The following is a 23,557-nucleotide window of genomic DNA, read 5'->3' as shown; positions in this document are numbered from 1 at the left end:
TTCCATCACGCTTTACAAGATTGAAATGTATTTTTAAGCCAAACTGGAGCACTATTCCCAAATTTTGATACTACATCTTCTTCAGTGTGTTCATTCAAGCTATTCACTGGATGTGGAATGAATTCTTCCTTGTCACCTTTCAGAATGCTTGCCTTTTTTTAGAGTTCAACTCTTATAGCAACCCCTCCAGAAACCGTATTCTCCTACCTTCCTTTCTTCCAGGTTATATATATTTTCTTCTTCCTCAGTTTCTTTTTTTTTCTCTTGTATCCATGTTTATTTTATTACACATTAAAAACTAATACATATGGAACTTTGAGGTTGTTTTGTTGCTTGTTGTTGTTGTTGTTGTTGTTGTTTTTAACAGGCATAGTTCAATTTATTTCTTGTTTATTAACAAAAAATGTGGTTGCTACGAGTAGCTGCCTGGGTCCTCTGAACAGACATGAGCGTGAGTTTTCACAAGACTGGTCAGTAAATTTCTGATGGGGAGACTTGGTGAACACAGTCTCCTTTCACAGTCAGGGGTTAGATAGCCATATGTTTTGGAGATGACATCAGGGTAGCTTTAGTACGGTTGCCCAGAATGGCAACACAGCCTCTTGCAGAACTATAGCAGTCAATTCCAGCCATTGTCAGGAGTTTCTTAGGTACAGAAGCTGAGATAAAACCAGTACCTCTACAGGCTTGGATGAGGCAAACCATGATCCACATAGCACAGTGGCCTTGCAGGGCACTGTGTGGGGCTTGCCAGTCTTGTTCCTCCGGTAGCCACATCAGTCAGGAATGATGGACAATTTGGCCAGAATGATGGCACCACAAATATTTGAGGCCATTTCTTTGGAGCACTTGAGATCCAGGCCAACATGGTCATTGTAGTTGCCAATGACTACAAATACCTTGAATCTGATCCCTTGTCCAGATCTAGTTTGTTTCTGCACTGCCATGATCTTCAGAATCTCATTATTCAATGAAGATCTCAGGAAGAAGTCTATGATCTTAGACTCCTTGATAAGAAGAGAGAAAAGATCAATCTTTTCTAAAGATTTGATCATCATATCCTTAACTAACAAGCCCAGCTTAATGACAGGAACCCACCCCTGGGTCTTTCTTCCTCAAATCCCATAGCCCTAGTCCCAACCTTGATAAAAATAATGTAAATAATTGTAATGACATGGTTGGAATAGTTCTGAAATCAGTCATAAAATATGAGTTAGAAACTTAATTCTGCTACTGACTATGGGAATGATTTTGGCCACAATATTTTACTTCTGAGAATGAAGATGATCAGCCTAAATGTTCTCGATGTTTTTTTTTTTTTTTATCAGATTATAGTCCTATGAAAACTAAGTATATAATATATTGTAATAATAGGGGGAAAAGTGAATGTGAACAGTAAGTAGCTTATTCAATTCCAGGGTTTCCCTCACTGTACCCCCAACCTGGTAACAATCAAATGTAGGTGTATTAATTCTCTTTGATAATATAAAGAATGTGTGAAATAAATACATCTAAAAGTCACCCTTAAAAATCCAATGTGAAAGCTTTGCTAATACTGAACACAGCAGCAATAAAATTAAATAGAGGAAGTAATGAAAATTTGTAGCAATTAGCCATATGGAAAAGTCCACTTATTACTTTAAAATAACATAGAAAACTGTCTCTGGGTTTCATTATATTACTGAAGAGTAGGAGCAAAAATTCTGGGAGAACAAATATTTAGGACATACATCTACCCAGTTAGAAAGAATAAGAACTGAATCTCATGAAACCTTTATGTGATAGATCTGATCCAGAAGTACCTGGAGAAATTTCTAGTTCATGATAAGGATCAAAACTTTTGAGTATATTTTGAGCTAAATATCAAACTTTGAGGATTTTCCTATCTTTATAAAGCATCTGAGAGTATGAATATTGATAGAAGTAAACCAGCAAGCTGTCCTCAGTTGACAGTAGTCATCCAGAGAATAAACAAGATAGTGGATTAAAGATAGCTGGTGGCTACTTTTTCTTCAGGTATTCACAATCCTCCGGAAAATGCTCTCAAATATAAGTCTTTTAATGCAGACTGGGCAGTTGAGACTAAAGGGTCAAGATGAATAGTGAACCAACTAGTACTGTATGGCATCAAGGTAAGTGGTTTACAGGGAAACACTAATGAAAAGGCAAGTAAAAGAAAACAAATGATGGAAATAAAGGAGGGAATGGGACAAGGAAAGTAATGTGCAATGAAAGTGAAAAGAAAGGAAAGGAAGGGTAATGTGAAAAGGAAGGAAAGAGTAAAATGAAGAAAAAGAAAAAAAGATGTGAGAAAGGAAAGAAAAGGATTGGGGAAAGAAGAAAAAGGGGAGAGAGTGGGAGAAAATGGGGGTTATGGAAAGAAAAGAAAGAAAATAGAAGAGAAAGTGAAAGGGAAGGAAAAGTACAGTGAAAAGAGGAAGAAGAAGAAGAAGAAGAAGAAGAAGAAGAAGAAGAAGAAGAAGAAAAGGGAAATATTGTTTTTTTAATTTTTTATTTGAAAAAACAAAGAAAAACAAAAGAAATACAAAACAAAGTAAAAACAAAAGAGAACTTTGCAAAATATATAATAACAAATTATTAGATAATTACTAGAGATAAGAAAGTACATGTATTAGTAGAAGAAATTATATTCATGAATTTCCACTTTTTCTTTACTTCCTTGTAAATTGTTCTTTGGTTCTCCATTATGCATCTTATTTACTTTATTATTTGTCTCCCCTTTCATCCCCCCCACCTTCAAGCAGGTTGCAGTTAAGAAAAGATATATTTATATATACATATATAGACAACCACATAGATACATACTCATATATAAAAAAAAACATACACCAGATACACACATATCTTTCCTGTCCTGGATGAGTGATTAAATTCTGCTCCATAACTTGGCTTATTATTACTTAGCTTCTCCCCATTCAGGGATCCCTCCCTTGTCTTCTTTCCTCACCCTTTGCTTCCCCATCACTCTGTCATTTCTCTCATTTCTTTATAGATTTTGCAGGATACTATAGTAGTATTGCCTATTAAAGCCATTCCCAATGTAAACAGGTTTTCAGAACTATGAGTCCTCCCCCTTCTAATGCTTCTGTGAATATTCTTTCATTGCACCTCATTTTTATAATACAGTTTTTTTTACCTTTACTCTGCCAATCATTCTTTTGAGCTACCCTATTATTGAGGTGAATCTTAAACATATAGTACATACAGCAGGGGTTCTCAAACTACAGCCCACGGACCAGATGCAGCCCCACTGAGGACATTTATGGGGCCCCGGATTATGGCAAATGGGCTGAGGGGCAGAGACAGAGTGTGAGTTTATGTTTTTACTGTAGTCCGGCCCTCCCACAATCTGAGGGACAGTGAACTGGCCCCTATTTAAAAAGTTTGAGGACCACTGATATATAGTAGGCAGTGTATATATATATATATATGTATGTATATATATATACATATATATAAAACATAAATAATTTGTCCATGTTTAAACAATTTGTCTATATTAAGTTCCTTAAAATTGATCTTTCATATTGGTTGTTATATATTAAATTTTCTGTTAAGATTGTGTTTAGTTGATAGAAAGTCCTGGAAATCTACAAATTCATTGAATGTTTGTTTTTTCTATTTCAAAATTTTAGATAATTTTGCTGGATTTAATATTTTTGACTACAGACATAGTTCTTTTGATTGTTGGTGGATAGCATTCTGAGACCTGTGGTCTTTTATTGTAGCTGCTGATAAGTCTAGTACAATTCTAAGTGTAGCTTCAGCATATTTGAAATTTTTTTCTTGTTTCTTGAAGACTGTTCTCTTTGATTTGGGCGTTTTGAAATTTGGCAATAATGTTCCCATGTGTTTTCCACAAAAGATCTCATTGAGGTAGTGATCAGTGGATTTTTTGTATTTGTACTTTCTTCTTATATTCTATCACTTCAAGACAATTTTCTTAGATTATTTCCTGCATTATTGTGTCAAGGTTCTCTTTTTGACCACAACTTTCTGGCAGTCCAATTATTCTTATATTTTCTCTTCTTGGTCTCTTTTTCAAATCTGTCATTTTTCTTAAAAAATGGTTCACATTCTGTTTTATTTTCCCATTCTTTATAATCTGTTTTGTTATTTCTTGGTCTCTCACAGCTTCACTGGACTTCCCCTTGCTCAATTTTAAATTTTCAAAGAATTATTTATGTCTTTAAATCTCTGTATTTCCTTTTCTAGCTGATTAACTAATTTTTCTTAATTTTGTTTTTGTTGGATGGTTTTCATTTTTCTTTTAGGGTTTTTTCCTCAAAAATTTTTTTTTGAGTTCTATAATTTCTCTATGGGTAGGGTTACTATTTGGGGTAGAAGGTTTTTTTTTTTTTTTTTTTTTTTTTTTTTTGTTGTTGTTGTTGTTGTTGTTGTTGTTGTTGTTTTTTAACTAAAGTATCCTTCTCTGAAGATGAGCCCTAGTGTTCCCTGTTCCCATAATATGTTTCAATATTTCATTGCCAGTTCATTTTTCTTTTTAATAAGAAATATTAGTATAAGCACCTCGAATTGTAGGTAATGATGCCTCAGTGATGCCTTCCTTTCAGCTCTCCACTTTGACTAGGAACCCTAAACAAAGAGCTCCCTTCTCCAACAGTGGCCCTCCCTCCTTGCCTTTGCATTCAACAGGTTCTGACTAGGGTCACATCTGAGGAACACAGCTGGACCTGAAGTTCCCACTCGGCTGAGGTTCACTTCCTCTTCATCAACTCAAAGCCTTCCTCCACTAGACAAACAGTCTGGGAGGTGAAAGTGCCTGTGATTTCTGCTGAGGCTCCCCATTAGATGTTTCTTGCAGAGTTAGCTAAGGTGTTTCTACTTCACTCAGGTTAATCCTGGACCCAAGGTCTTTCTTCAGATCTTTTTGGATTGTATCAGTCCCCATGATTTTTCATCAGCCTATGTTTGCCCTGAGGCACAAATTTGTTCTATTTGTGGAAGAAATTGGGAAAGCTTTAAATTTACCAACTTACTCTGCCACCTTTCCAGAATCTCCCAAGGGGAAATAAATTAAAAAGTAAAGGGAAAGAAGGGGAAAGGATGAAAAGAAAATGGGAGGCAAAAAGAAAAAAAAGGAAAAAAGGATTGGGAAGGTAGAAGGAAAACAAGAAAGAAAAGAGTAAGAAAATAAAGAGAAAGAAGTAGAATGCTATTTGAATGTGCTTTTCTAATGAAAATATTAGTGAAATTCCCCAGGCAAGTTTTTTTTTTTTCTTTTCTATTAGAGAATCTACACATTGCTTCTAAATTAAAATTCAACAAGCATTTGTTAAGTGCTTACTATGTGTGATTAAAGTAGAGTCTGGTGTATAGTAGGCATTTAATAAATGTCCTTTCAATGACAAACTACAATGTGCCATATTGGACTCTGGAAGAGATCTAAGGAGAAATATAAATGTTTCGTGGAATTGCCATGTTGGATCTCAGAACATACCCATTTTTTTTCCAGTTCAGTATTTTATAGTTTGCTACTTTTCCTTATTTTTGTGTGTGTGTGTTGGGTTTTTTTTTTCCCAGTATTCTGTAAAGTAATGGTCCTGAAGGCCCAAACTCACTTAAAGCAGGGAGGTGTTCTCTTACCATCTCCACCTGCCCGAAGTTTAAATTGTCTCTTAACTATATTTGTTCCATTTCTCATCTGAAGATCATTCTTCTTGATTGAGAACAGCTATCAGTTTGGAATTCATATCTATTCAATATTGTATCCAAATGAATTAAACATCCACCCAAGAAATACAGAAATGAAAATCAAAGACAAAGCAATGAAAACAGCTTAACCTTGAAACTTTTCTGAAATTTCCTCTCAAGGGATTGAAGAAAAGCACAAAACTACTTTTCCTTATATAAAAGAGAACATGAAACAAAAATGCTCAAAACACCCAATTTTTCTGATTGACAGTTTGTTTTTCATTCCCAATTTCGATATAGAAGCAACAGCACCCTCAAAATAACTAGCTTAATGTAGAACAAGTTCTGAACATCCTCTTCTAACTCCCACTCCTCCTGGAGGCTCTGTCCTCAGGACATGGATGCTATATGTCCCCTCAGAGAATAGGAGTACCTTGAGGAGCTGAATAGAGTTTTTTTTTGTGCGTCTGTGCTATAGCTTACAAGGTCCCACCTCTTTAGTTCCCACTATGATTATCAACTGATATCCACTAGCAAGACAGACTTTAATTAGTTTTTAGAAAGAGGTATTTTAGCATGTCAGTATTATCGGTACAAAACATTCCCCCACAAGGCTGTGACACTCTCACACATGCATATTACAGAGCCCAGGGGAAAGCAGGCTCACACTTGGAAAGCAAATGTGCTAAGATAATAATTCACAGCTCCCAGAAGTTCTTTTGCTGGAGTGCTTAAGACATTTCCCCCAGATGCATTGTAGATATGGGACGATCCTCAAATTTACTTTCTTCATGTTGTTCAATCTGTCATTGGCTCCCAATGTAGACACTGCCACTGGGGATAATCTTAGAACACTGAGCAAAAAGCCCAAATCCTCTAGACCTTCCAAAGCTCAGGAGGGGTGGAAGAAGGGGCTGACACTGAAACTGAGAAATCCATCCTCTCTCCAGAGCTTACTGGAACATTTCTTCTTCTTTGCAAAGCATGGAAATCCTAATTCCAACTAACTTGAAGGTTTCATACAAACCCCAGAGAATGGGAACTCCTCAATTTAAACCAGCTTCCTGTCACCCAAGGGAGAGCTCTAGGCTATATTTATATCTAGTGAACCCTCCAATATATGTTCTCTCCTGACAAACACATGAAAGCCCTGCTTCTTATACCTTACTTTATATAGGATGGAGAGTTATTCCAATGATGTACACAATCAACCTTCCTTCTTACACTAAACTATACCAATTACAAAAGCATATCTCTTCTAAAAGTGAAAGGAATGTATATTCTTGACATTCAATGACCTGTGCCCATTTTATTTCAGATGGTTAGGTTAAAACAAAACTGAGGTAGCCAGCCCTAGTGTCAGGAACAGGTAACCTGAAGTCCTGCTTCTGACATGACCTGTAATTGCTGACTAAATTTAACTTCTCAAGACCACAGACAACTCTCTAAAACTAAAGTTGAGCAGTTACTGTTCTTCACCAGTATAAAGAGTTTTCATATTAAGAATGTCTTAAAATAATGAAATTACAAGTCCAGATTGCCTATTCTTTCCATTTTTTTCTACTGACAGCTAGCATTTATTTAGTGATTTGAGATTTGTAAACCATGTACACAGATTATTTCATCTGATCCTTCCAATAACCCTGTAAAGTAAGGAATATTATTCCATTTTTTCAGATGATTAAACTGAAGCAAACAGTAGTAAGTGATTTGTTCAGGACCACCCAGCTTATGCTGAAGCACCATTCCTTCTTATCTAGTTATTGAGAGATAACAGAGGCAGATTAAAAACATGGAATATGTTTGGAAATGTTGGTGGCTTGAGTAGGACACAACTGTATGCTCACTTTACAAACCTTGTTTGGGGACTACTAACCCTTTATGTGTCATTGACCCCTTTGGCAGTCTGGTTAAGTCTATAGAAAGACCCCTTCTCAGAGAACTGTTTGTAAATACATAAAATAAAGTACATCTAACTGTCAAGGCAGCCAATTACATGGAAATTTAGTTAACAAAATATTAAAACAAATAAGTTCAGGAATCTCAGGTTAGATACCTATCCTAGTCAATATCTGTACAGTGTTCCTCTGAATTTCTATCAATAGGAGATGCCAGTGGTTGACACTCAACATCTTCTTTCCTTCTCTTGAGGTAAAGCCTCAGCTATTTCAGGAGCAAATATTCAGAAACCATAGATGCTTAAAATGTTTCATCACAACCAAAAAAGATTTCCTGTTCTCATCAATTGGACTGCCCAATAAGTAATAGGGTGTTTGAGGGATCCCAAACAAGACTAAAAATACTAATTAAGGAGTAATCCAGGATTGGAGATAATAAATAGAACAAAACAAAATGTGTTGCTTTTTACATCTAGGAGATAAATGAAAAGTTTAGAGATAAATTGTCTTATAAGAAACTGCATTTTTCAGCATCACCATCCTGCCACTTTAGAGAGAACTTCATTCATGGTTCCTTATTTTGAACTGAAATTCTCTAATTAAAAATAATAATAACCTGATAGCTCTTTACTTCCCAGACCAAAGTCATCATTGAAATCATTGACTGCTTGCTGGGAAATGAAAAACCAGCATGTTCAATTTTTAACCATCTACAATAAATAGATGGCAAGCAGTTTTAGAAATAAATGGAGGACACTGGGATGAGGGAGAGAATATATTTAGTGGCTAATAATGTTAGATTTGAATTCAGAGAGAAATGAGTTTGAATTCTTCCTCAGGATCTTAGTTGTTATATGACTCTGGGCAAACTACTAGTTCTTTGTCAATCTGTAAATTGAGAGAAATTAATAATATATACATCAGAGGATTGTTGTGAGAATATAATGAGATCATAAAGAATTCTATAGGTCTGGAAGAGGAATGAATTTATGTCCAAAGAAGAACTAGAGATCATTATTGATCACAAAGTAGAAAACCTTGAGTATATCAAATTGAAAAGTTTTTGTACAAACAAAACTAATGCAGACAAAATTAGAAGGGAAACAATAAACTGGGAAAACATTTTTTACAGTCAAAGGTTCCGATAAAGGCCTCATTTCCAAAATATATAGAGAATTGGCTCTAATTTATAAGAAATCAAGCCATTCTCCAATTGATTAATGGTCAAAGCATACGAACAGACAATTCTCATATGAAGAAATTGAAACTATTTCTAGCCATATGAAAAAATGCTCCAAGTCATTATTAATCAGAGAAATGCAAAGTAAGACAACTCTGAGATATTACTACACACCTGTCAGATTGGTTAGAAAGACAGGGAAAGATAATATGCAATGTTGGAGGGGATGTGGGAAAACAGGGACACTGATACATTGTTGGTGGAATTATGAACACATCCAGCCATTCTGGAGAGCAGCTTGGAACTATGCTCAAAAAGTTATCAAATTGGTGCATACCCTTTGATCCAGCAGTGTTTCTACTGGGATTATATCCCAAAGAGATTTTAAAGAAGGGAAAGGGACCTGCATGTGCAAGAATGTTTGTGGCAGCCCTCTTAGTAGTGGCCAGAAAATGGAAACTGAGGGGATGCCCATCAATTGGAGAATGGCTGAATAAATTGTGGTATATGAATAGTATGGAATATTATTGTTCTGTAAGAAATGACCAACAGGATGATTTCAGAAAGGCCTGGAGAGACTTACATGAACTGATGCTGAGTGAAATGAGCAGGACCAGGAGATCATTGGTATCAACAATAATACTACATGATGATCAATTCTGATGGACATGGCTCTCTTCAACAATGAGATGAACCAAATCAGTTCCAGTAGAGCAGTAATGAACTGAACCAGCTCCACCCAGCAAAAAAAACTCTGGGAGATGACTATGAACCACTACATAGAATTCCCAATCCCTCTATTTTTGTCTGCCTGCATTTTTGAGTTCCTTCACAGGCTAATTGTACACTATTTCAAAGTCCAATTCTTTTTGTACAGCAAAACAACTGTTTGGACATGTATACATATATTGTATTTCATTTATACTTTAACATATTTAACATGTATTGGTCAACCTGCCATGGGGGGAGGGGAAAATTAGAACAAAAGGTTTGGCAATTATCAATGTTGTAAAATTACCCATGCATATATCTGGTAAGTAAAAAAAAACCTACTAAATAAAAAAAAATAATTCTACAGGTCTTATGATGCTATTTAAAATTTGACATTATTATTAGTATTAGTTCTAAAAGGATTACCTCCATTCACTCAAGACCCACAACTGGATTTTAGAGACTCGGCTAGAAGGAGAATTGAGCTGATAACAACAGTGTTATAAAGCTTCAAAGTTTCCATGTTTAGTGTCAATAATACATAAGTAATATTTGTGGAAAATTAGATCAGTTTGATAGGAGTTTTTAAAGTTTTTCATGAACAAAAATGAATAATTATCTCAATTCTCCTCTTCTTTAAGTTTATAGCAAAATTCATAATTTCTTATTTTGATGATATAATGTAACAGAGGTGTATTATCTTGGAAATACTTTTTTCAAATTCATCATTTGTTTTTGAGTCTAAAATAGATAATACAAATGGACTTCATTTCAGATGACAACTTCAAATCTCAGTTTCTTGACCACTCTCACCTAGGGAAAATTATTTAACTCCTATGAGTTTCTTTACCTGCAAAATGGGTATACTAATAATATTAATGCTCCTTATCTGTCAGGGACAATTTATGGACAGCTTTTTGTAAACTTCCCACTACTCTCTAAAGGTCAACTCTATAAAATTAAATTTCTCTTGACCTTCAAATTTTAAGAACTGCAGACATGAGCTCTCTTCACAGTGTATACTGCATGGAGTTTAAATCAGGAAGAAAAGTTGGCAGTTATTTACGTTTCATGGCCAAGAAAGAATGAAATTGCAAATGCTAAGCCAGCAATGGGTATAGCTTAAGTAATTAAACTAAAGAAGTTATGTTAAAAATCTAAAAATCTCCCACATATCCCATTCAAAATAATCAGACAGCAACTCCTGAGTAAACAATATCACAGGTACTACCATATTGCATTGTTTCTCCTAGTAATAAGATTGGGGGAATATAGCTTTGTTAATTCATTATATCACCTCCATTCTTCCTTAAAGCTTAGAACCAGATACAAAATAAAGGAAGAGCTTGCTAGAAAATAGCCAGAACAACACACTTTGTCTCCAAATGCATCATTCCTCAACAGACTATGAAACTGGTCATTGGGATTTCCAAGGTCAGGCCCATGCTACAGAGTTCATCCCAAGATTGTAGCCACTGGCTACAAAAACTACAAAGGCTCACTGCTGCTATGATCTTGAATAAGATCAGTTTATACAGATGTATCTGAGATTTTATCAAGATAAGCATTCTCTCCTATGGCACAGATCCATCGATGTCTACTTATCTAATTAACCATGTACTTCCATAGATTCACTATGAATAGTTTGCCCAATATGGTGGTAGTCTGCCTTGAATTGACATAAGGATACCAGCAGAGAATTCTGGCTATTTACCGATTAATTTATCATGTAGTCTTGTTTTATTCAACTTTAGGATGAAGAGGTCAAAAAAGATGACTTTTAAGATTCCTGCTCTAACATACTATGATTTTTTTAAAACTTTATTTCATTTTCCAATTTTGAGATTCTCTCTATTTCTGACTCTGTGACTCTGTCTCTGTCTCTCTTTTCCCCCCACTCTTTCTTTCCCTATTCCTTTCCTTCTTTCCCTTCTTCCCCTTTCTCTCTATCTGTCTCTGTCTCTCTTTTTCTCCTTGAGAATCCTAGATGGCACTTGGCTCTTTGTTATTATGTATAGCATAACTCCATTCCATTAGGAATGTGTACTTATCTCAAAATTTTCAAGTTTCCAAAAATGTCTGGATTCAAATTTACTTTCTTTCAATTTTCAAGTTAATTATTCAAAATGTCCTCAAACTGTCCTAAGAGACAGTCATTAATAGTCTTTTATATAAATGAAAAACAAAACATCTCCATACTATTCCTTAAGTTTTGCCATGGAGTAAGTCCAACTATTTGACCTTTAATCATGTCAATATCTAGGTCCAAAAATGATGCAATGTATGGAGACAATTATGAAGCATTTTCATTAGAGTAAATTTATAATAAATTATAGACTTCATAGTGCCAAAATAATAAATAGGAACATTCTTTATTCCCTATAATTTCAGGCAAGTCGATTTAACAAGCACATTTTAAACACATTTTATATTTGGTTCTAGAGGGACAAAGATGGAAATTGAATAAAAGCTCCAGTCCTCAAGGAACTTATTTTATGCTAAGGGACACTACAATGTCAAATATATAATAACTACAAGATGATTTTAAGGGAACAAAATGCTGGAGATATCTGGCAGAAAGTGACATGTGAGACAAGTTATCTCAGAATTTTAGGAGGCTATGCAAAGGGATAAGAATGAGAGATGACATATAATGTACCTAACCAATACATCTGCTTTACTTAAAATATTCATTTTCTTGGGGGGGAGAAGAAAGATCATAAAGAAAGGTAATGTATAACACTATCATTTCTCCTTCTATATAAAAGTGTATAGTGTATGTTCCCAGGAATAATTTAATTTAAAACTATATGCATACATACACACAGGAATGTTGACAAGGTTTATCATAAATATCCCAGCATTTAAGCTATTTACAAATCAAATACTCAGAAAATAACCATATGATGAAGAGATAATAACAAATGAGAGTTAACACAGTAATGCTGATGAAATGAATATGAAAAACAAAAGTAGAGTGCATTATTTACTGTTTATTTCTTCATTTATTTGGCAGGAAAAACTCCATCATTCCTAAATATCCAAACTGTTCAAATGTGTGTGTTTTTAAATTTTAAAATAGATTTTGAAAGTTAATATCATGTGAGAGAAAGATTTGTGGGTTTCAATCCATGACCTTTTTTATTATTCCAATACTCCATCCTTAGAGGATAATTGTAATCCTTACAGTCATCTAAATGACTTTAATCTATTCCCACATACTTTCATACTTCTTTCTTCCCTTACTATGTTTCTATAGAGTAGGGGATATCTTCCTATATAGGGAGATTTTGCTGTTAAAAATGCTGTTGCTACAACTTATCAGCCTAATGTTACACTGTTCAAGAAGTGAAGCCTTTAGATACAACTAAGATTTTTTCTATGAGAATAATATTTTTTATCAGCTACTCTCAACAATTGATGCTGTTTCTTAACAACACAGAAGAATTGGGAATAAAAAATTAACATATAGAGGCCACACTACAAGACAGCCACAATTTTATACTAGCATAATTACTAAAATGAATTCATTTCCAGAGTATGTGGGAAATGGAGACACAACAAGTCTCATACAATTTTCTCTGGGCTTCTGATGTGATGAGATGTAGTTAAGTATAAAGAATATTTTGAAAATAACAGGAAATACAATGTATATACATCTTTCTTCTGTTTCTTTCAAGTTTTAATCCTAGGTGTATATATGTGTATTAGAGTATGTGTGTGTGTGTATATATATATATATATATATACATATATATGTATATATATACATATATATAAATATATATGAACATTTTTGTGTGCATGTTATATATTATATTCATATGTGCTCTGTGTGCGTATACACATGCATGTGTTCAGTTTTGGTGGGCAAAATTAGATTTTTCAAGTGATGGGGACTAGTATATTTTAGCTTTATGGGGTAAAAATAGTTGAAGGAAGATATTGTGCTGGTCAGTTGATTTTTAATTGTATCCAATTCTTCATGACACCATTTGGGGTTTTGTTGAGTGGTTTGCCATTTCCTTCTCCATCTCCTTTTCTATAATGAGGAAATCAAGGCAAAAAGGCTTATGTGATTTGCCCAGGATCACACAGCTATCACTGAGGCAAGATTTGAACTTAGGAAGAGAATGGTTTCTGACTCCATGCCTGGTACTTTTTCCACTGAACAACCTAAATATTCTAAAGGAAGACACTACCTTCTATCTGTTAAATAAAACACATAATCCTTCAATAGTCACTATGGAAGAGATATTACTGGGTTAGTGCTGGGGAAGATGCAATGTTTAGGTCAGATGTTGTCTCCTACACTTATAGAATTTTGTTTAAAGGGGACATGCTACATGAACAGAAAGCCACAAAACTTATGATTTTTGTACTGTGGGTATTTCCTCCTCAATGTTTCTACACTGTAAGAATCCACCTTTATAATTTAGTATGGCTATGGAGAAAAATATTATGACATGCACTTACCATCTTTTGTGGAATGAGCCACTGATTTTCACTACTCTGCTTTCTGAGATATGACCAAATCTTCTATTCAATTCCATGAAAAATTCATTAAAGATGTACTACCATTATTGTGCTCAGACAACAAACATATAATGCACTACAGTCGTGTACTTTACACCCTTGGGAAGTCCTACAAAAACTTTAAAAAAAACTTTTGATTTGCCAACTACCATCTTCTGTAATGAGTAAAACATGGGAGGGGGGGATGGTATACACATATGAATGTGAAAATCGGGGAGAATGAGATCAGCAAGTTTGTGATATGACATATACTTACCATATGTTGTTAATGTTGCTTCTCTAAATGGCAGATATTGAGCAGATAATTTTAAAATTCATTATTCCTCACTTTACTTGTGAAAGAGGGTTACTGTACTAAGTGACCTCTGAAGCACCTTCCATTTATAACATTCTGTGAATTTATGAGATGTTAAAATGGTTAAAATTTTAAAATATGCTTTCCCCCCTCAATTTGTGCTTCCATGTCATTATGGTCTAATAAGTTTTGATTTTTTGATCCCTATCACATATATCATCTGATATGACAATAAAATTAAAGGCTAAAATTTGATCCCCAAACTCAAACTTGTGCATAGTGCATTAAAAAGTTTATCAAGTAGAATTAAGTTGTCAAGATCTAACCTCTTCCTGAAAACAGATGATGAGGTTGATAAGCTCACCTTCATGTTCTGCTAACCAAAAAGTGGCAGAAAATAATGTTGGACAAAATTTGGGACAAGGGACAGGGATCATATTTTCATTATCTGAAACCATCAGAATGATTCATTGAAAGGTGGCTAGAGAGCTAGCTTCGGAACCTAAGATGTCCTATGGTCAAGTTGGAGCAATAGATTAAATTCTTGGACAGGTTAGAGGAAGACTAGTTCAAAGCCTCAGATACTTACTGAGTTTTATGATCTTGGGCAACTAATTTAATATTTGTTTGCTTCATTTTTCACCACTGCTCAACTGGAATTTGATGCCTTCTTCCCCGAGTTGTTATAAGGGTCAATTGCAATAATATTTGTAAGAGCACTGTAATAATATTTGTAAGAGTACACTGTATTCTATGTCAGGGACAATACATATGCATATTTATCTACATGTATATATGTGTATGTTCACATGTGCCATGTACATATGTACATTTATAGTTTTGTATGTATGTATCTTTATGTAAATACATATGCTTCTACATACAATTTTATGTATATTCATATCACAGGTCTATATGTGTCATATTTGTGTATCATACATACCATAAGAATAATATGTAGTATAGATATAAATGCATATTTATAAATATATATATTACTTTCTTGCAAAAAATACAACTAAGAAACATAAGGCATTTGTATCTCTTTTAATATTTGGATTTTTATCTGTAACTGTCAAGGGGCAGCATAGTATTGGAGAAAGACTTTTGAGTTGAAATCTGAAAAAAACTTTGTCTTACACCCTAGCCATGACACTTTTAAATTCTGTAACTCTTGGAAAATTTCTGTCCTTGACTTTGTATTTCCTCATTTGTCAAACAGGAATAATAATAATAATAATAATAATAATAATAATAATAATAATAATAATAATAATAATAATAATAATATCTAATGAGATTGCTATGAGCAAATTATAATGTAAATGAATTATATTTTAATTGGATATAGATAAGAATATACATTCTACCATAGGATCAAGTTATTTGTTAGAAAGGTTACTTGAGGTTAAGTCACAAATGCCTATGTGAAACTATGATTTGATCATAGTTTTGCTGAAAGAGGTCTAAATAGTGCCCTACTTATTCATTTGGTTTTCTCAAGGACATTAGCCTTTATTCTACTCTCACCCTGACAGATATATTTTAATATTGCACAATAACAACACTTTGCATTTGACTAGTTCTTTATTCTTTACATATAGCACCTTCATAAGGACAGCTTGAAATAAGATATATGAGCAATTTTTATTCCAGTCAAAATTTCCTTCTGTCAGCTTCTCTGCAGCAGTTGAAATTGAATTTCATAGATTTTAGGGAGAAATGGGTATTTGAACTCTACTCGTGGCTATCTAGACAATGGTAAGTGAATAATTAATCAAAATATATGTTGTATCTGAAGTTCTTCTTTTCAGTAATTTTGGAAATAGAGCAATGGTCAATTAATAATGATTCTGCTCAAAAACTATTCCCAGGAAAAATTGAAATTGAATATAATTCTAGCTTTAAAAACAAAACTTATTCTTGTTATCTGGCAGGGGCAAAAGATAAGTCTACTCCATTCTTCAGTGCTGACCATGCGAATTTCCCAACACCCAGGTTAGAATAGGGCAATAAGATTTTCCCTGGATATCAACAACTTCTAAAATGAATTAGCAAAAGAAAATGCCTAGAGCTTTCCCAAAAGTCCAGAGACCCAAAAAGAAACTAAAACTTTAATGAATGAAATATATTTTCTTTTTCTTCCTTTTGGATTCATCTAAAATGCTGTGAGACTTTCTGAATCCCTTTTGGTAATGAGTGAGAAAACTGAGAGCAATGTAAATGGTTATGAGATCAATCATTTGTATTTTAGAAAGCTAAAGCTGGCCAGATGAAAGGGAAAATGTTAGACTCAGAAAAGTGAGTTAGTTTAAATATAGACAGATGGAGAAAGAGCTCATTATTCATCTCTTTAGCAAGTTTCACACACCACCTGGTCTAACTAGAAAACCCTCTTAAGTTAAATATTTTCCCATTGCTTCTACAATCCAATTTAAGTATGCCATAATGTGCTGGTAGGCTCAGTTTCTTCGATCCATATCACACATGTCATTTGATATGCCATTTCTAATAGCACTAAAGGCTAAAATTTGATCATGAACATTAAAATACAATAAAGCCAATGGATAGAAATTTTTCAGGTGTATCCATTTGGCCACATTAAGCTCAACAAAGTGATAGAGCAAAATTTCAACCAAACTGTGGACTAAAAATACGTCTACAATTTAAAACTTTATGAAACTTTAGAAAAGGGTTTACTTTTTCCACCTTTCTCAAATTGTCATTCCTCCCAATGGTAACCATTACATGCTCTCAATTTTTTTGTTTGTTTGCCTATTTTTTTCTACATCTGTGATTTGGTCCATATAAAATATTCTCAGTAGTAAAAACTCTCCACTGTGGCAGACTGTCAACTGATTTTTAACTAAAACTTTTAGAGCAGTGTGCTGGCCACTCAAAGGGCTCCCTCCATGGTTACAAAGCCAGTATATGTCAAATAAGACTTGCACGCAGGTCTTCCTGACTCCAAGACCAAGGTCTATCCTTTATGTCCATTCTTCTTCCTATTGTGCAATTTTAAATACATGAGGAATTAATACTATTAGATATTTAGATGACACAGGGGAGTGCCAGGTCTGAAGTCAGAAAAAAAAATCACTATAAAAGTGATATCCATAAAGGATTTTCAGGAATGGAGCCAAGATGGTGGAGAAAACAGACTTTCTCTGACCCTCTCCTACTACCCTCACACTAATTATGAAATCCAGCATCTGCAAAAATCACAAATATTGAGAGTGCAACAAATTACTAATAGAAGATAAATTTGAAGATCACCAGGAAAAGGCCTGTTTCAATCAGAAATGGTAAGGAGGCAGTCAAGCACAAGCAGTGAGCACAAATGCCAGCACAGATAGTGCAAAGTTCCGTGGTAGTATGGACTCCGAATGGTGGAGAGTCTACAGGGAGAACTCTATCACAGTGTTGGCCATCCTGCCCTGGCTGCAAGCCAGTACACCAGCAGAGAAGTTAGAAAACATCCAACACAAACACAAATGGTAAATAGTAAACCCTGAACACCAGAATCTCATGGAATCTGGCCACACCCACCCAGCATAGGGAATGAGACAGCACTGACCTAAAACTAGAGGAAACTGCAGCTTATAAAGGAAGCTTGGAAAATTTCCTCTGCCCTAAAAGCAGACCTTAATTTTTTTTTTTAAATGAGTAAAAAAGTAAAGAGAACTCTGGAAATGGCCAGCTTTTATGGTGAAAGAAAAGAACAGATTTCAAACCCTGAGGAGACTAAAGGCAGATTGTCTCCAGATGAAGCCTCAAGAGGTGATATAATTGGCTCCTACCACACAAGGCTCTCCTAGAAGAAATTAAAAAGGATTTTAAAAGAGCTAGAAGAAAAATGGGGAAGGGAAATGAAAAGTCTGCAAGAGGGTTTGGAAAAGGTGTAAACATCATTAAAAGAAATATTTGATACAATGGAAAAAGAGAAGAACTCCCAGAAAAACAAAATTTGTGAAATGGAAAAAAAAATTCCATAGAATAAAACAACTCATTTAAAAATTCAATTGGACATATACAAAAAGAAATTTTAAAAAGTAAATGAAGAAAATAAGTCACTAAAATTTAGAATTGAACAAATTGAAATGAATGACTCAATGAGACAAGAATCAGTCAAGAAAAAGCAAAAAATTAAAAAATAGAAAAAATTGTAAAATACCTAATTAGGAAAACAACCTGGAAAATCGATCTAAGAGAGACAATCTAAGAATTATTGGACTCCCTGAAATCCATGATGAAAAAAATAGCCTAGACACCTAGATTTCAGGAAATCATAAAAAAGAACTGCCCAGATGTCATAGAATCAGTAGGTAAAATGACCATTGAAATAATTCACCAAACATTTCCTGAAAGAGACCCCAAAATCAAAACCCCAAGGAATATTGTGGCTAAATTTCAAACCTATTGGACCAAGGAAAAAATATTACAAGCAGCCAGAAAGAAGCCACAATAAGGCTCTTTGAAGGGGCTTAAAATCTGATATTCCAAAAGTCAAAGGAACTTGGAATGGAGCCAAGGATAAATTACCCTGCTAAACTGAGCATTCTCTTTCAGGAAGCAAGATAGACATTGACTGAAATTGGTGAATTCCATTTATTTTTTGATAAAATGACCAGAGCTAAACAAACAAAAAAAAAAATTGACCTCCAAATATAGAACTCAAAAGAAGCATAAAAAGCTAAAAAGAAAAAAAAAAACTCTTGTGAACCATTCCTGTTATGGGTATACATAGAGAATACATGTATAATCTGATTTTGCTGTGATAATATAAAAAAGAAACTACAGATGGAAAGAGGATTGTAACAGAAAAAAAAAAAAAAGCAAAGTGGAGGTAAAATGAGGGAAATTACGTCTCAGGAAGAGGCAATGAAAACCTATTACAATTGAGAGAAAGAAGGAAGATGACAAATATTATATGAATCTTACTGTCATCAGATTTGCCTCAAAGAAAGAATATTAGATAAATTTGGTTTTACTGAGAAACTTCTCTCACCTTATAGAAAAGTGTGATGGGGAAAGGGGAAAATGAAAGGAGTAAACTAAATAGAAGAGAAAACAGAAAAATAGGAAGAAAGTATAAGAAAGGGGGAAGGTCTCTAAAGGAGGAGGACTGCTTGAGACAAGTAGTACTCATAAGTAAAATATTGGGGAGGAGGGAAAGGGGAAAATGAAATAGAAAAGTATAACTTGGGTTAATATGATGGCAGGAAATAAAGAATTCATAGTTTTAACTGTAAATGTGAATGGGGTGAGCTTTCCCATAAAACATAAGCAGATAGCAGAATGGATTAAAAGCCAGAATCCTACAATATGTTGTTTATCTGAAACACATTTAAAGTAGAGCATGATACATACAGAGTGAAGGTAAAAGGCTGGAGCATAATCTATTATGCTTCAGGTGAAGTTAAAAAAAAGCAAGGGTAACCATCCTGATCTCAGATCAATCAAAAGCAAAAATTGATCTAATTAAAAGAGAGAAGGAAGGAACTATATCTTAGCTAAAGGGTACCATAGATAAAGAAGCAATGTCAATACAAAATATATATGCACCAAGCAGTACAGCATCTAAAGTCCTAAAGAACAAGTTAAGAGAACTGCAAGAAGAAATAGACAGCAAAACTATAATAGTGGGAGATCTCAACTTGCCCTCTCAGAACTAGATAAATCAAACCACAAAATAAACAAGAAACAAGTTAAAAAATGAAATAGAACACTAGAAAAGCTAGATATTATATATCTTTGGAGAAAATTGAATGGAATCAGAAAGGATTACAATTTCCTCTTGGCAGTTCATGGGACCTATGCAAAAATTGACCATATATTGGACATAAAGACTTCAAAATCAAATGCAGAAAGGCAGAAATAATAAATGCATTTTTTTCATATAACAATGCAATAAACATTACATTCAATAAAAGGCCAGGGGAAAATGGACCAAAAAGTAATTGGAAACTAAATAATCTCATCCTAGAGAATGAATGGGTGAAACAGCAAGTAATAGATACAATCAATAACTTCGTCCAACAGAATGACAATAATGAGACAACATACCAAAATCTGTGGGATGCATTCAAAATGGTATTAAGGAGAAATTTTATATATCTAGATGCTTACTTGCATAAAATAGAGAAAGAGAAGATTATTGAATTGGGCTTGCAATTACTTCATAAGTGGACAACAATTTTTTGATTGTTTGAAAAGTTTAAAATGAATTCATTATTCCAATAAATATCAAAGAGCCAGCAAGGAAAAAAATAAACATATCAGGCTACAACAATTTATATGTATATCCACACACACAATGGTACAAATACTGGGCACACAAAATATACACACACACAAAATCCTATAAAAACTGAACAAGAATCTCCATGTAAGTTTCAAGGCCCAACTTTATACACTTTGACTTACATTCCCAGAAGAACAGTTTGTTCACCAGAGATGTCAATAGCACATATATAAAAATCTAATGAGTAATGCAAATACTTAACAGACTCTTAGATGAGGAAAAAATGGAAAGAAGATCCATAATTGGGCTCTGAACAAAGCGATCAACTACTAAGTCAAGGGAAAAATTATTATTTAATCCTAGAATCAGGTGCAAAGCAATTTAAAATCACTCCAGAGGAGAATGAGAAAATGGTAACAAACCTGAAATCTAGCACTGAAATGTGTTTTCAGATCCCTATGAAAAGTTGAGATCAAGGCTTTCTGGGGACTGTGAATGGTGTGAGAGAAAGGTCTATAAGTGTAATGAAGAAGAATGTTCAGGTCCAGGGTCAAATTTTATTTTAAATACTTGCTACTCCTATGTCACTTGGCAGATTACTCTCTGGTTTAATTTCCTCATTAGTACATTAAATGATGTAGACTATATGTTGAAAATCCCATCTAATTCTAAATTAAGTGAGAATTGAAATATAGTTACATGAAATGAGCCCTGACTTGACCCCAAATGCCATATAATCAACCTATTGAAGGGCGAGAAAATGGGTGACATTCTACCCTTTTCAAAATAGACAGCCAAGGGACTAATATTAAACACAATCACATCCATTACAGCCATTACAGTTTAACACTCCCCAGCTCCCCCTATTTGCAAGCTCCTAATTTTCCTTCTGCAAAAGTTTATCAAGTTCTCTGGGCAGAATTAACCCAAATCCAACACTAGCATCCATAACAGGGACTATACTTAATGGCAGTGGGAAAATCCTCCTCCCTACCTTACCCAACCTATCTACTATTAAAAAAAATCAGTAATAGAGGTGAAAGATTAAAACTTTTGGAGGCCATTGCTTTCATACATTCCGTACCACAAATACAGGTCTCTCTACTAGATCTTTGGATTCTAAAAATACGACTCTCCAAATTGCCTGATCTTCTCAGATAACCCCATCAGGAGTTTAAAATAAAAAAGACAGTTCTTTTCTTTCTTTAGCAATTGTAACATTGGACCTGATGGGTACAAGTGGGGGCAGAATAAGTGTTTTTGAACAGCAACAGAACATCTCAGTGGGAAGTGACAGGGATCAAATTCCCTTAAATTGAAATTGAGAGATTCAAAACCAGACTGTTCAGAGAAACATTCAGAAAAAATAAGGCCCTCTTTCCTCAGACTTCACAGGAAGAGAGGACGTAAACGTTCCAATTGGAAAGAATGGTGCATAGCAAGAAATCTACTGAAAAACTTAGTTTCATCAATTTTGGTTATCAGTGAAATAGAAGAGGACAGGCCCCCAAGACATCTGTTCCAACTTTGGAATATTCTCTGATGTTTTGCAGTAGGATTCTATTTGGGGTTGTTTTCATTTTCTTTAAGCTAATATTAGAATTCACTTACATTTCTCTGAGTACATAGCAGCCCCAGGCTCTGGCTGAACATCTGCAGGAGGCCATCCTGACGTCCTGGGGACCAAATACTCAGCCCCACTACCGAAAAATGTCCACTTTGCTCTCTCTAAATGTTTCTATGAAGCACAATAAATGTGTCTATAAAAATCATACAGAAAATATCTTACTTTTCTCTAAATCAAATTCACTTCCCATGGTATTTTCAGAGGAGCCTACCCCCTTCTCAGAGAGACATAATTAGGCCAGAAACCTGGACCTCTGTTCTGGCTCTTTTACTTAATAGCTTTGGGGCTTTAGGTAAGTCATCATCTCTGGGAGCCTGTATTTCATTCAATATACTTTTATTATATACATATTATGTGCCTATAACTTGAGAGATGTGAAGACAAAATTGAAATACTGTTTCATACCATGTGGGCACTTAAGGGGTCTCTGGAAAATTTATTGAATTTAAATAGCCCTTTTCCTCAAAATCCTTCCATTTGACCGATGAGGATTGAATGGTTATAAATATTTTATATATGTGTCTGTGTTTGTATATGTATGTGTTTATGTATATGTACATGTGTATATGTGTATATTTATGTGTGTGCATCTCTATGTTTATATCTTTCTCTTCCTCTGTTTATATGCATTTATTTGATATATACATATATATATATATATTTATGTGTATGTGTGTATATATGAGTGTATATATGTATGAGTGTGTATCTTTATGTATATATCTGTTTATTGCTCTTTTCCTCTATATTTATATCTGATGTATCTATTATATGTGTGTATATATGTATGTATTTATATGTATGCATGTATGTATGTATGTATGTATGTATGTGTATCTCTGTGTCCATTCATCTCTTCCTCTATATATGCATCTATCTGATATATATGTATATATGCATTTATGTATGTATATATGTGTATATGTATGGATGTATTTGTGTATATATATATACATACATATATATATATGTATGTGTATATATATATATATATGTGTGTGTGTGCATGTCTATATTTACAGCTGTATGTCTCTCTTCCTCTATATTTATATGCATCTATGCGATATACATGTGTATATGTCATTTATGTCTATATATGTGTATGTATGTATATATGTATAAATATAAATGTGTGAGTTTGTACATTTGTGTATATCTCTGTGTCTGTCTCTCTTCCTCTATATTTATATGCATTTGATATATATATATATATATATGTATGTTTGTATGTATATATTTCTGTTTATATATAAATATATGTATGCACATATATATTTGTGTGTGCCTGCATGCATATGTGCATCTCTGTCTTTCTCTTCATCTATATTTATATGCATCTATCTGGTATACATATACATGTATATTTATGTATACATATGTGTATGCAATT

At 34.0% G+C, this 23,557-nt stretch overlaps 1 pseudogene; it reads right to left on the bottom strand.

Annotated features, from left to right (window-relative positions):
* Nucleotides 1–393: 393 nt before the first annotated feature.
* The window catches only part of LOC141543851 (small ribosomal subunit protein uS5 pseudogene), a 104,183-nt pseudogene continuing 81,019 nt past the window's right edge, over nucleotides 394–23,557 (bottom strand).

This window comes from Sminthopsis crassicaudata, chromosome 5 (assembly GCF_048593235.1).
Source record: "Sminthopsis crassicaudata isolate SCR6 chromosome 5, ASM4859323v1, whole genome shotgun sequence".
In the NCBI taxonomy this organism is placed as follows: domain Eukaryota; kingdom Metazoa; phylum Chordata; class Mammalia; order Dasyuromorphia; family Dasyuridae; genus Sminthopsis; species Sminthopsis crassicaudata.
Note: the sequence above shows the minus strand (reverse complement) of the source record. Positions and strands in the feature narration are given on the sequence as shown.